Genomic DNA, 13,306 nt, shown 5'->3' with positions numbered 1-13,306 from the left:
TGAATGGAAAATGTAATGAGAGAGAAATGTAGAATTATTTTTCTTTTGAGTTTTTCATCATTTCCTCCAGGATGTTTGGTTATCATTTTACTCTACCACAGATGAAACACTTCACTTTAAAACAGTAAAGCTCAGGGGCACCTTTGTGGCTCAGTCAGTTGGCTTCCGACTTTGGCTCAGGTCATGACCTCACTGTCCCTGAGTTCAAGCCCCACGTTGGGCTCTGTGCTGTCAGCTCAGAGCCTGGAGCCTGCTTTGAATTCTGTGTCTCCCTCTCTCTCTGCCCTCTTCTGCTCACACTCTGTCTCTCTCTTTCTCTCAAAAGTAAATAAAGGTTTAAAAAAAAATTAAAACAGTAAAGCCCAGGGGCACCTGGGTGGCTCAGTCGCTTGGTTAAGCATCTGACTCTTGGTTTCAGCTCAGGTCATGATCTCATGGTTTGTGGGTTCGAGCCCCCCATCAAGCTCTGTGCTGATAGCATGGAGCCTGCTTGGGATTCTCTCTCTGCCCCTCCCCTGATTGCTCTCTCCCTGTCTCTCTCTCTCCCTTTCAAAATAAATAAACTTAAAACATTTTTTAAATAATAAAAATAAAACAGGTTAAGCTTGTATATTGTAACTTTAAAAAATTATTCACAAACCACAGCTCCCCTAGAGGGTAAGGTAGAAGTTGGGGATCCTGGAAACCTCAGGCCAGTTGCGAGGAGGCTCCCCCTGAGAGGCAAATCCCTGGGCAGGAGCAGGCAGGGACAGCCCACTGGGTGTTCTAGCTCTGCCACTGCTCTGCTGGCTCATGGAGGAGAAGGAAAAGCTGAGAGGCCTGTGGGGCAGGCATCAGATTCATTTGTTTCCTGCATAAGGACGCCAGTGTTTAAGAAGCCCAGGTTCTGATAACTATCAACTTTTTAAAACCCAACCAAATCTGTTGATTCCAAATCTTGTCTCTTTCTACCAACTACCAAACCACATTGAAGCAGTAGACTGAGTAAAGAAGGTTGCCCTTACCATTGGCTGGAATCATCCAATCTCCTGAGGGCCCTTATAGAGCAAAAAGGTGGAAAGGAAGGATAAATTCTCTCTATTTTAATGTTTATTGTTTATTTTATTTTTATTCTTTTTAAGTTTTATTTATTTATTTTTGAGAGAGAGTGCAAGTGGCGGAGGGGCAGAGAGAGGAGGAGAGAACCCCAGGCAGGCTCCTCACTGTCATTTCAGAGCCCAGTTTGAGGCTCTAACCAATAAACCACAAGATCATGACCTAAGCTGAAGTCCATGCTTAACCAAATGATCCCCCCCAGGTGCCCCTTTATTTTCTGTTTTTGAGGGGGGACACAAAGGAGGGCGGAAAGAGGGGGACAGAGAAGTCAAAGGGGGGCTGAGAGCGCCATGTGGGGCTCAAACTCAAGAACCGTGAGATCATGACCTGAGCCGAAGTTGGATGCTTAACTGACTGAGCCACCGAGGTGTCGCCTCTTTCTATATATCTCTTCCTTGTCTTGAGTTGGGACATTCATCTTCTCTTGCTCTCAGACGTCAGAGCTCCTGATTCTTGGGCCGTCAGGGTCCAGGTACACCAGCAGCCCTCTAGTTCTCAGGTGTGACTGGAATTACACTATCAGCCACCCTGATTCTTGGGCGTTAGGACAGAATGAATTATACCATTGGCCCCCAGTTCTCTAGCTTGCAGATGGTGGCACTTCTTGGCCTTCATAACAATGTGAGCCAATTCCTGTAATAAATCTCTTGTTATATACAGGTATCCCCTGCTTTTCAAAAGTTCACTTTATGCCACTTGCTTTTTACAAAAGACCTAGTCAGTACCTGCTTTCACTAACAGAAAGGAATCTGAAGAGAATCATGACTTGAATGTGTATCTGTGTAAAACTTAACCAAACTATAATCCTAAGATTTGTGAACTTTTACTGTATGTATATAAGTTAAACATCAATAAAATTTAGGGCACCTGGGTGGTCTGTCGGTTGTGTCCAACTTCAGCTCAGGTCATGTTCTCACGGTTGGTGGGTTTGAGCCCCGCGTTGGGCTCTGTGCTAAACTCTTGCTTAGAGCCTGGAGCCTGCTTCTGATTCTGTGTCTTCTTCTCTCTCTGCCCCTCCCCTGCTATGCTCTGTCTCACTCTGTCTCTCAAAGATAAATAAATGTAAAAAAATATTTTTAAAAATCAATAAAATTTATAAAAAGAAAAAAAGAAGAAAGCACCCAAGACTTTGTTTCTAGAGCTGTTTAATAGGATATGGAAAAAAAGGAAAGCAGCACAAATAGTATTCAGTATAGGCTTTGACCTCATGCTGTATAGAGGCAGCACATACCCTGAGCCATGAGAGAGTGGTCCCACTATAAGCTCCTTCCCTAGGAACTACGCTCAGCATGTCAGCATCAAATGGTCATATCTTTGAACTGTGTCTCTGAGCATCTGTGCTTCATCTGAATTTATTTTGTGTATCCATCAGCAAGATGTGTCCTAAGGTATTAGAAAAGCCTAAGAGAGGTTTTTTTGGGTCTGGGAACGCTCAAAATATTTTCCATATAAATGAATGGTAATTGCTTTTTGCTCTACACCATTTCAGCTTACAAAAGGTTTCATAGGAATGCTGTACTTCAGGATGGGGGGAAAGCCTGTATATCCATATATACACACCCTATTGATTGTTTCTCTGGAGAACCCTAATACAACCAGTTAACACGTTGTAGTTTGTGCTACAAATCTGAGACTCACATAATATGAATCAGAGGTTAGGATTATGGAGCATCAAAATATTCTACCAGTGGCAGAAGAATGTGATCTACTTTTTGCACAAAGACATTTTTGCTTCTGCTTTGGGAAGCATTTTGCAGTTTGGATTGTAGAAAAGCATTGATTTTGGCACATCCCATGATACTTCTCTTGCCAAGACAATATTTTTGCTAGGATTCTTTGAGGAAGGAGTCAGAGAGGGTAGGTGGAAGCTTGCTTGCTTGCTTGCTTGCTTCCTTCCTTCCTTCCTGAATTACAAAATTGAGATTAACTAATACTATTAATTATTCTTGGTTATATATTCAGATACATTTCTCTGGAGTCCTAAAAAATGGTTACTGTGATAGAAATGAACAATGTTTTCATATATCCTTAAAATAAATGCAAGAAAAGTTGTGTATCATAACACTCAATATACATTGTTGATATTACACAAAAGCACGATTAGGTAAAAATTATACTTCGGGAAATGGCGGCACTGTCCAGCAAAGCACCAGCTGTCTATTGATCTGGTTTAATCCATGGATATGCTTTAACCTAAACTGTGTAAAGAAAATGCATAAGCTGATGTATACTTCAAATAATCCTCCCTGAAAATTGCTTCTCCCTACTGAGTTTATAATAAATATTGGATGACAAAATGAGATTTTACTCCCAGCTAAACCCTGGAACACAGTTATTCAGAGTTGTTAAAATTCAGAGACATGTGCCTTAATAGACAATTCAGAGTAGAGTGTTCTCTATTATGAAAGCTAAAGTAGTAAAGGACAGCTCGCTGCTTTACAAGGTTTTCCTCACCTACAAGGGAAAACCAAAGTCAGGTGTAAACTTTATCTAAGGAAATTGTTCTGAGTCTGCATAGCATACAAATGAGACCTAAAAAATTACTTCCATAGAGCATGGCCAAAATCGTATTCTTTCAATTTTATGTTTTCATGCAGAATAGCTGAAGAAAATTATCCAAATAATTCCAGCTACATTCAGCATCAACATAACCTTAATATAAAAACATCTTTTAGGGGTCCCCGGGTGGCTTAATCAGATGAGTGTCTGACTTCAGCTGCGGTCATGATCTCACGGATTCATGGTTTGAGCCCTGCACCGGGTTCTCCACTGTCAGGGTGGAGCCCACTTTGGCTCCTCTTTCCCTCTCTCTCTCTGTCCTTCCCCAGTTGCACTCTCTCAAAAAGAAATAAACATTAAAAATTAAAAATCTTTTAAAAGTATTAACACCAAAATAAAATGTTAATTAAGTGCCCCCAGAAGTCATAACTTGCTATATATATCCTGCCATAATTTTCAGATCAAGTATTTGTGATGTAACAGAGGAATTAAACAAAGCAACTTATATAACATTGTAAATTTTTTTCATCATTTTATTTATTTTTGAGAGAGAGCGAGAACGTGAGCGAGCAAGGGAAGGTCAGAGAGAGAGGGCGACACAGAATCCGAAGACAGGCTCCAGGCTCTGAGCTAGCTGTCAGCACAGAGGCTGATGCAGGGATCGAACCCACGAACCTTGGAATCATGACCTGAGCCAAAGTCGGACGCTTAACTGAGTGAGCCATCCAGGCGCCCCTATATAACATTGTTATAACACTACAAACTAGTTACAAGATGAGAAATACCTACCAAATATAAATTTATTTTGCAAATAGCTAACTTCTCTGGCAGTGATTAGTCAAGAGACTTTTATCAGTAGTTCTGAGTCTGAGATAATAAGAATTATCTTATCTGCATTTAGGATAGCGCTTGCCTTTCTGTTTTGACAACAGAAAGAGTTGTCTTGCTCATCCTACAAAGACTGTTTTGTTCAGATTCTTTAAGATTTAATGTAAGTGTTAATAGCGGGCAGCCAGAAGAGAATGTATCTGTATTGAACATATGTAGTTGGCCCCATAAACAATTCCTGCCAACGGATCTCAAGGCTGCGAAAATTCAAAGCAATAAATAGCATAACACTGGGATATAACAGACAGTTACTATCTAACATCTGCCTGGTTCTTGTGTGTACACATGAACCCGATAAACGCAGGCTTGATATTTGTCAACCAAGCGTATAACTCATTTGTATTGGTTGTTGACTATGAGACCATGCCAAGTTCTTTCTCCATATTATCTCATTGAGTACAACAACCCTTCAGATAGGCAGTGTTATTATTATTATTCCTATTTTGTGGGTAAGGGAACTTTGCCCAAAGTCACACAGTTATTTAAACCTAAGCAATTTCCCACATTAGCCTAGACTTTTAACCCTGGTTATGCTACCCCTCAATAGGAAGCAAACATACTGAATGGCCCTTTATTCAGGCTGGCTTTGTAACAAAGATGAGATAAATGATGCCATCCTACCAGGCCTGCTCATGCCCGTCCAGGGAACAAGTCAGCAACACCACTTCATAAGGATCAGAGCTTACAATTCACAGCAATTCTTAAACAGCTCTAGAAATAGTCTTGGATACTTTATTCTCTTTTATAAACTTTTACTGATGTATAATTTACATGCAGTAAAAGTGCATCAATCTTAAGAGTATATAGCTTGCTTGTTTTTATGTAGATATGCATCCAAGTCAAGATCTAAAAGATTTCTAGCACATCAGATGCTTTATTGATTTCATATTTTTTAATCAGTTGCTTCAAGTGGAAGACTGTTACTAACTCTAATTAGAAACTGGCTTGTGAGCTACAGAAATCCAGGCCATCGACCATGGTTTGTAGAGTTAGGTAAAATGAGCCTCCCCTGAGCCAACTCACATCTGGGATACAACTCTATCGTCTTGCCTCAGAGACTGTGTTTAAATTGCCAGATCTAATAGCCTAAACTAGTTTCTCCCACACGTTCATAGAAAAGGAGGTTTTATTGTTTTTGTTTTGTTTTTGTGGAAAATATTAAACATATAGGGAGAGAATAATAAAATGTATCCTTTGTACCCACCATGCAGCTTCAATAGTAAATCTTTGGCCAGACTTGTTTTACTGATCTCCCTACCCACAGCTTCACTCCTTCACTTGACTATTTTGAAATAAATCCCAAATATCATATCATTTCTTCTGTAAATGTTTCAGGATATCTCTCTAAAGGATAAGGGCTCTTCTTAGAAATAACATCTCAGGAAAAGAAAATTATATTATAGAAGATTTTTTCAAATTTATTTTAGAGAGAAAGAGAGTGGAAGATAGGGGTAAAGGGGGAGAGAGAATCTTAAGCAGGATCCGTGCTCAGTATGTAGCCTGATGCAGGACTTGCAGGATCATGACCTGAGTGGAAATCAAGAGCCGAACACAGGGCTCAATCCCACAGCCCTGGGACTATGATCTGAGCCGAAATCAACAGTTGAATGCTCAATGGACTAAACCACCCAGGTGACCCAAAGATCTTTACTTTTATCAGGATTAGGTGGTTATTCCAAATTTTGGCTTTTTATCACTAAGCTAACTAAGGTTTGCTTGCCTAGCATCCAGTTCTTGACAAATCATGTCTAGGAAGATTATCTTCATTTTCAGTGAAACTGGCTAGGAATTTTCTACATCCAAGGAAGTTTAGTTAAAATTCAACTAATCATAATCAATGGAACAGACTAAAGAGCCCAGAAACAAACCCACAATTCTGTATAGTCAATTAACCTTCAACATGGGAGGCAAGAATATGCAAAGGTAAAAGAGAGTTTCTCCAATAAATGGTGTTGGGAAAATTGGACAGCTACATGCAAAAGAATAAAACAGGACCACTTTCTTACACCATGCACAAAAATAAACTCAAAATGGGTTAAGGACCTAAATGTGAGACCTGAAATCATAAAACTCCTAGGAGAGAGCACAGGCAGTAATTTCTCTGACACCAGCCACAGCAACATTTTTCTAGGTATGTCTCCTTAGTCAAGAGAAACAAAAGCAAAAATAAACTATTGGGACTACATTGAGACATAAAACTTCTGCACAGCAAGGCAAACAATCCAACAAAACTAAAAGAAAACCTATTGAACGAAAGAAGATGTTTGCAAATGACATATCTGATAAAGGGTTAATATCCAAAATACATAAATAACTTATACAACTCAGCACCCAAAAAATAAATAATCCAATTAAAAAATGGACAGAAGACATGAACAGACGTTTCTCCAAAGAAGACATCCAGATGGCCAACAGACACGTGAAAAGATGCTCAATAGCACTCATCATCAGCACAATGCAAATCTAAACCATAATGTTATCACCTCACATCTGTCAGAATGGCTAAAGTAAATAAAAAACACAAAAAACAAGTGTTGGTGAGGTTGTGGAGTAAAAGGAACCATTTTGTCCTGTTGGTGGGAACACGAACTCATACAGCTACTGCGGAAAGCAGTATGGAGGTTCCTCAAAAAAATTAAAAGTAGAATTACCATATGATACAGTAATTCCACTACTGGGAATTTATCTAAAGTATGTAAAAACACTAGTTGGAAAAGCTCTATGCACTCCTATGTTTATTAAAGCATTATTTACAATAGCCAAATTATGGAAGCAGTCCAAGTGTCCACTGCTAGATGAATGGATAAAGATGTAGTGTGTATAGATATAGATATAGATATGGTGTAGATAGGCATAGCTATGGTGTGTACACACACACACACAATGGAATATTAGTCATAAAAAAGAACGAGGGGGGATGCTGTGTGGCTCAGTTGGTTAAGTACTGACTTCGTCTCAGGTCATGATCTCACTGTTCTGAGTTCAAGCCCTGTGTTGGGCTGACAGCGCAGAGCCTAGAGCCTGCTTCAGATTCTATGTCTCCCTCTCTCTCTGCTCCTCCCTCACTCATGTGCTGTCTCTATCTCTCAAAAATAAATAAATATTTAAAAAAAAAAGAATGAGGGGCACCTGGCTGGCTTGTCTGTTGAGCGTCTGACTCCTGATTTCAGCTCAGGTAGTGATCCCAAGGTCATGAGATTAAGCTCCACATTGGATTCCCTGAGCGTGGACCCTGCTTGAGATTCTCTCTTTCTCCCTCTGTCCTTCTCCCCTGTTCTTACTCTCTCTGTCTCAAATAAAAAAAAAAAAAAAAAAGGTGGGATTGGGTGCCTGGGTGCCTCATTGGTTGAGTGTCCGACTCTGGATTTTGGCTCCAGGTCATGCTCTCACAGTTTGTGAGACTGAGCCCCGTACTGGGCTTTGTGCTGGCAGCATGTAGCCTGCTATGGGTTCTCTCTCTCCATCTCACTCTGTGCCCCTCCCCCATTAGCTGCATGCTCTTTCTCTCTCCCTCTCAAAATAAACAAACATTTTTTTTAATTTTAAAAAAGAATGAAATCTTGCTATTTGTCACAACATGGATGGAGCTTGAGTGTATAAGGATAAGCAAAATAAATCAGAGAAAACCAAATACCATGATCTCACTCATATGTGGAATTTAAGAAACAAAACAAATGAGCAAAGAAAAAAAGAGATTCTTTTTTTTTTTAAAGGAGTCTCCGTGCTCAATGTAGGACTTGAATTTACAACCCTGAGATGGAGTCGCATGCTCTACAAACTCAGCCAGTCAGTTGCTCTGCAAAACGCAGACTTTCAACTACTGAGAACAAACTGATGGTTAGCAGAGGGGAGGAGGGGCTGGAGCATGGGTGAAATAGACGAAAGGGCCTAAGAGTACACTTATCATGAAGAGCACTGAGTAAAGTATAGAATTGTGGAATCACTATATTGTACACCTGAAACTAATATAATACCATAGTATTAACTATACTAGAATTAAAATTTTGATTTTTTTAATCTTTATTTTTTGAGAGAGAGACAGAGTGTGAGCGGGGGAGAAACAGAGAGAGAGGGAGACACAGAATCAGAGCCTGATGAGGGCTCAAACTCATGAACTGTGAGATCATGACCGGAGCCAAAGTTGGACACTCAACTGACTGAGCCACCCAGGTGCCCCTAGAATTAAAATTTTATTTTATCTTTTTATTTTTATTATCTTTTAATGCTTATTTATTTTTGAGAGAGATAATGAATGAGTATGAGTGGGGGAGAAGCAGAGAGAGGGAGACACAGAATCTGAAGCAGGCTCCAGGCTCTGAACTGGCAGCATAGAGCCCGACATGGGGCTTGAACCCACGAATCATGAAGTCGGATGCTTAACCAACTGAGCCACCCAGGCATCCCTGAAAAATTTTAAAAGTAAAAAATAAAATTCAGCTAATGGTAAATCACCAAGTGTTTGAAAGCGTTTGTCCACCTTACCCTTCCCAGTGCCTTGACCACATTTAAACTAAGGCCTCAGCATCATAGCTCTAGGACAAGGATGCTTTTAAGCCAGAGAAAAGATAACTCTATGTGTAATCCAGAGCATTTGTTCTAAGGATGATTAGAAGCACAATTGTGTTAATATATATTATAACTACAATCTATGAAGCTATCTCTCATATTAGAAAAGAAAATTTCCCCCCAATGCATTCAATACCACAAGCCTCCATTTATAACAAATATGTCTTCATTTAAAATTAGCTTATCTATTCCCAAAAATATAGTATATAAGGAAAATGTTAACTTGTGGAGTTTAATGGACAGTATGTATCACAAAAAAGTATTTAAAACATGCATACCCTCTGATCTAGGAATTCTGTTTTTAATAATATAGCATAAGGAAATAAAGATGTGTGTTACAACTTACTTTAAGAAGGTTCATGGAAATAATAGGGAACACATGCCCAACAATAGAACATTGGTTAAATAAATTTAAGATTGTTTATATGGTAGACAGCCATTAAAATTATGTATTTAAAAAGGACACATTTAAAAGTCAGGTCAACATAACAATGTGTACATATCTTCCCAATTTTGGAAACTAACTAAATAAGGAAAACAGGAGAGAAAAAACAGGAAAGTTAGAGGATCAATCCTGAGGCCCCAACATCTCACTAATAGAATGAGAAAGGAAATTATCACAGAGATAAGTAAAACGTTTCAATATCTAAAGGACTTAAGTCTCTCTTTTGAAAGGATCCAGTAAGAGCCCAACACAATGAATGAAAAAAGCCTCCAGGTCAAGGGACAGCTTTATGAGTGAACACAAAGATATTGGGGGACGTTGGGCAAGCTCTACCATGTTGCCCAAACTATCAATCCCCTAGAATAAAAACATTTTCAGGCTAGCAACATCACAACATTTAATTCCATGTACCTTCCTTGGGAGAGAATTGGAAGATGTAGAATAATTTATCTACAATTTGGGATTCATGATGAAGATGAGAAAAATTCCATCACTCATTAGCTATATAACCTTGGGCAAGTGGCTTAGACTCTTTGTTCACTATTTCCTCATCTGCAAAGTGAATTACACTATTGTGAGGATTAAATGACTTAACATACAAAAAGTACTTGGCTAAATGCAGTTCAGCACCCTGGCTTACTTAGATCCTGGAATAGAGAAAAATGACATTGGTAGAAAACAGGTGGCATCTTAAAGTCTATAGTTTAGTTAAAATTACCGTACCACTGGGGCACCTGGGTGGCTCAGTCAGTTAAGTGACTGACTCTTGATCTCAGGTCATGATCTCACAGTTTGTGAGTTCCAGCCCTGCATCAGGCTTTGCGCTGATAGTGTGGAGCATTCCTGAGATTCTCTTTCTCTCCCTCTCTCTCTCTGTCCCTCCCTTGCTCTCTTTCTCTCAAATAAATAATGTTTAAAAAAACTGTCATACCATTAATAATTTATTTTGAGAAATATTTTCTATGCTAGACATTAGGTGAACCTGGGTGAAGTCTATAGGAAAACTCTCTGTACTGTCTTTGCAACTTTTCTGTAAATTTAAAATTATTCCAAAATAAAGGTTTATATTAAAAAAGTATTTCATCCCTACCTCATACCATACACAACATGGATCATCAATCTAAATTTAAGAGCTAAATCCTCAAAATCCTAGAACAAAATATAAGGACTTTAAATTAGGCAATAGTTTCTTAGATATGACACCAAAAGTAAAAGCAACCAGAGGAAACATAGACAAAATGGATTTCATCAATATTAACCACTTTTGTCCTTCAAAGGACAGCATTTGGAAAGTGAAAAGACACCTCACGGAACAGAAGACAATATTTGCAAATCATACATGATAAGGGATTCGTATGCAGATTAAAGAATCTTTAAAGACATTTCCAAAAGAGATATACAAGGGGTCATTTAGCACATGAAAAGATGCCCAACGTCATTAATCATTAGGAAATGAAAGTCAACCACAATAAGATCTACTTCATACCTACCTGGAGGCCTAAAATAAAAAAATAAGTATCAATAATAAGTATTGATGAAGGTATAGAGAAATTGGAACCCCTATAAATTGTTGGTGGAATTGTAAAATACTGCAGACACTTAAAACAATTTGGTAGCTCCTCAAAGTGTTACCAAGAAAGAGAGTTACCATATGACCCAGAAATTCCACTTTTAAGCATATATCCAAGGGAATTGAAAAACCTATGTCCACACAGAAATGTGTACACAAATGTTTACAAGAGCATCATTCATGATAGCAAAGAACTAGTAACAACCCAAATGTTTATCAAGTGATGAATGGATAAACAAAGTGTGGTATACCACACACTAGACTATTACTTGGGGGAAAAAAGGGAATGAGATACTAATACATGCTACAATATGAATGAATCTCAAAAACATGCTACGTGAATCACACACAAAAGGTCACATATTGTATACTTCCATCTAGGTGAAATGTCTCAAATAGACAAATCTATGGAAACAAAGCAGACTAGTAACTGCCTACTAATGTAGGGACTGAGGGAAGGCGAGAATAGAGAGTGACCACTAATGAGTGTGGGGTTTCTTTTTGGGGATGATGAAAATATTCTGAAATTGGTGTGAGCCACGGTCATAAGTGATGATGGTTGAATAACTGTGCATGTACTAAAAATTATGTAATCGTATACTCCAGAAAGCCAAATTTTTGGTGTGTGAATTATATTATAATAAAGCCATTATTTTAAAAATATATTTAGAGTAGTTAACACAGTAAGTATGGTTTCCAAATATTCACTTCTCTCTGGGGGAGTCTGAATCATATGACTTACCCCAGCTAATGAAATATGGCTGGAAGTGAGGAAGATCGCTTCCTAGCCAAAGTTTGGGGAGTCAGCCTGTGTTCCCCATACCACTTTTCCCTTTGCTCTAACAACCAGCAATGTTCAGAATAGAAGTGGCTTCACCAGCGTGGGCCCCAGAGTAAAAACTGTGTAGAGCAGAGCAGTGGGCAACTTTTGATGGACGTGTAGCCTGAGGGAGAAACGATGTAAGCCACTGCAATTTTAGGGTATGTGATAACAACAATAATAACAACAAAAAGAATAACAACTCATTATTACCACCACTGGCAGAAATTAGGAAATTAGAGATTGTCAGGCCAGCACTTCAAATCAGTAACTATTTTCTGAGTGGCCTGTATTGATTGGTTCCGGTTATTCAGAGAGAGATGCAATGCACAACTCTCATTTAGCTAACATCGATTGAGCGTTTAATGAATTACTATGTGCCCCGCCCTTTGGGGCTTTGGCACATGTGTTGTCTTCAGTCTCACCAAAGAGCAGTTTGGTGATGAACAAGAAGCTTCTCCAATTTTGACCCACAAATAGACAATTCTATTTTAGAGAAATTAGTGAAGCAAATGAAAGCCTGTGGGATCCGTTTAAAATAGCCACAGAGTGTCAAGGGCTGTGAGCCAGACCAAACAGCACACCTTCCCACACGCCCCACTTGGGCCTGTGATTACTCAAATCCCAGCATTGGCCCAGGCTGCTGCCCGCCGGGAACACCCCTGCAAAGAGCACAACTGGAAGGTAGTTTGCCAGGAAAGGGCAGAGCTAGACCGTATCTGGGGGGAAATGCATGACATTTTTCTTCATATTTATACATTTATGCTTCACTTCATGACTCCCCACTGTTTGGTTTTCCACCTCCTCACCTGGCAGTCTGCTTTTGCAGCACTGGCGGGAGCTCAGCCAGGCTGAGGAGGCAGGGGAGAGAGACATGGCTCAGACTCCTTTAGGCTGAGCAGCCTACGCCTGATCAGAAGCTTATCTCGTAGTAAGGTGGTCATAGAGAGGAACATTTATTTATGCACCAAAAGTTTTAAACTCTGTAAAGGGAGCATGTTGGTCCAGACCTGTGTTCTGGTGAAGGGAACAGGGGCAGAAGCTGGACCTTGAGGCATATAAAAGAGATGTGACAATGCAGGACGATGTGGTATATGGATGCTGTCCTTTCTCCCCATGGGGAAGAGTCAGCCATGGCAGTTGGGCAGAGCATCTTGAAGGAAGATGTACAGCAAACACCAAGAGAAGCACCTAGTCCAGTCCTGAAGTGAGAAAGGCAGAGGTGACACCAGAAGAGCCTCTGCCAGAAGAAGAGCCCTTAGCTGGGTAGGAGACACCAGGCTCAAGGCTCTGCTCCCGGAGGGCTGTGTGCAGCGGCTGCTGTCCCACCCCTTGAAGCGGAGGCAGGGAACAGTTAGGGGCTCCCAGGTGCATCTCAACTGCCACAGCATCTCTCGCCCTTGGAGTCTCTCATGTGTACAGT

The sequence above is a fragment of the Suricata suricatta genome, chromosome 8 (assembly GCF_006229205.1).
Source record: "Suricata suricatta isolate VVHF042 chromosome 8, meerkat_22Aug2017_6uvM2_HiC, whole genome shotgun sequence".
NCBI classification, from domain to species: Eukaryota; Metazoa; Chordata; class Mammalia; order Carnivora; family Herpestidae; genus Suricata; species Suricata suricatta.
The sequence above is the reverse complement of the archived record's forward strand: the minus strand, read 5'-3'. Positions refer to the sequence as shown.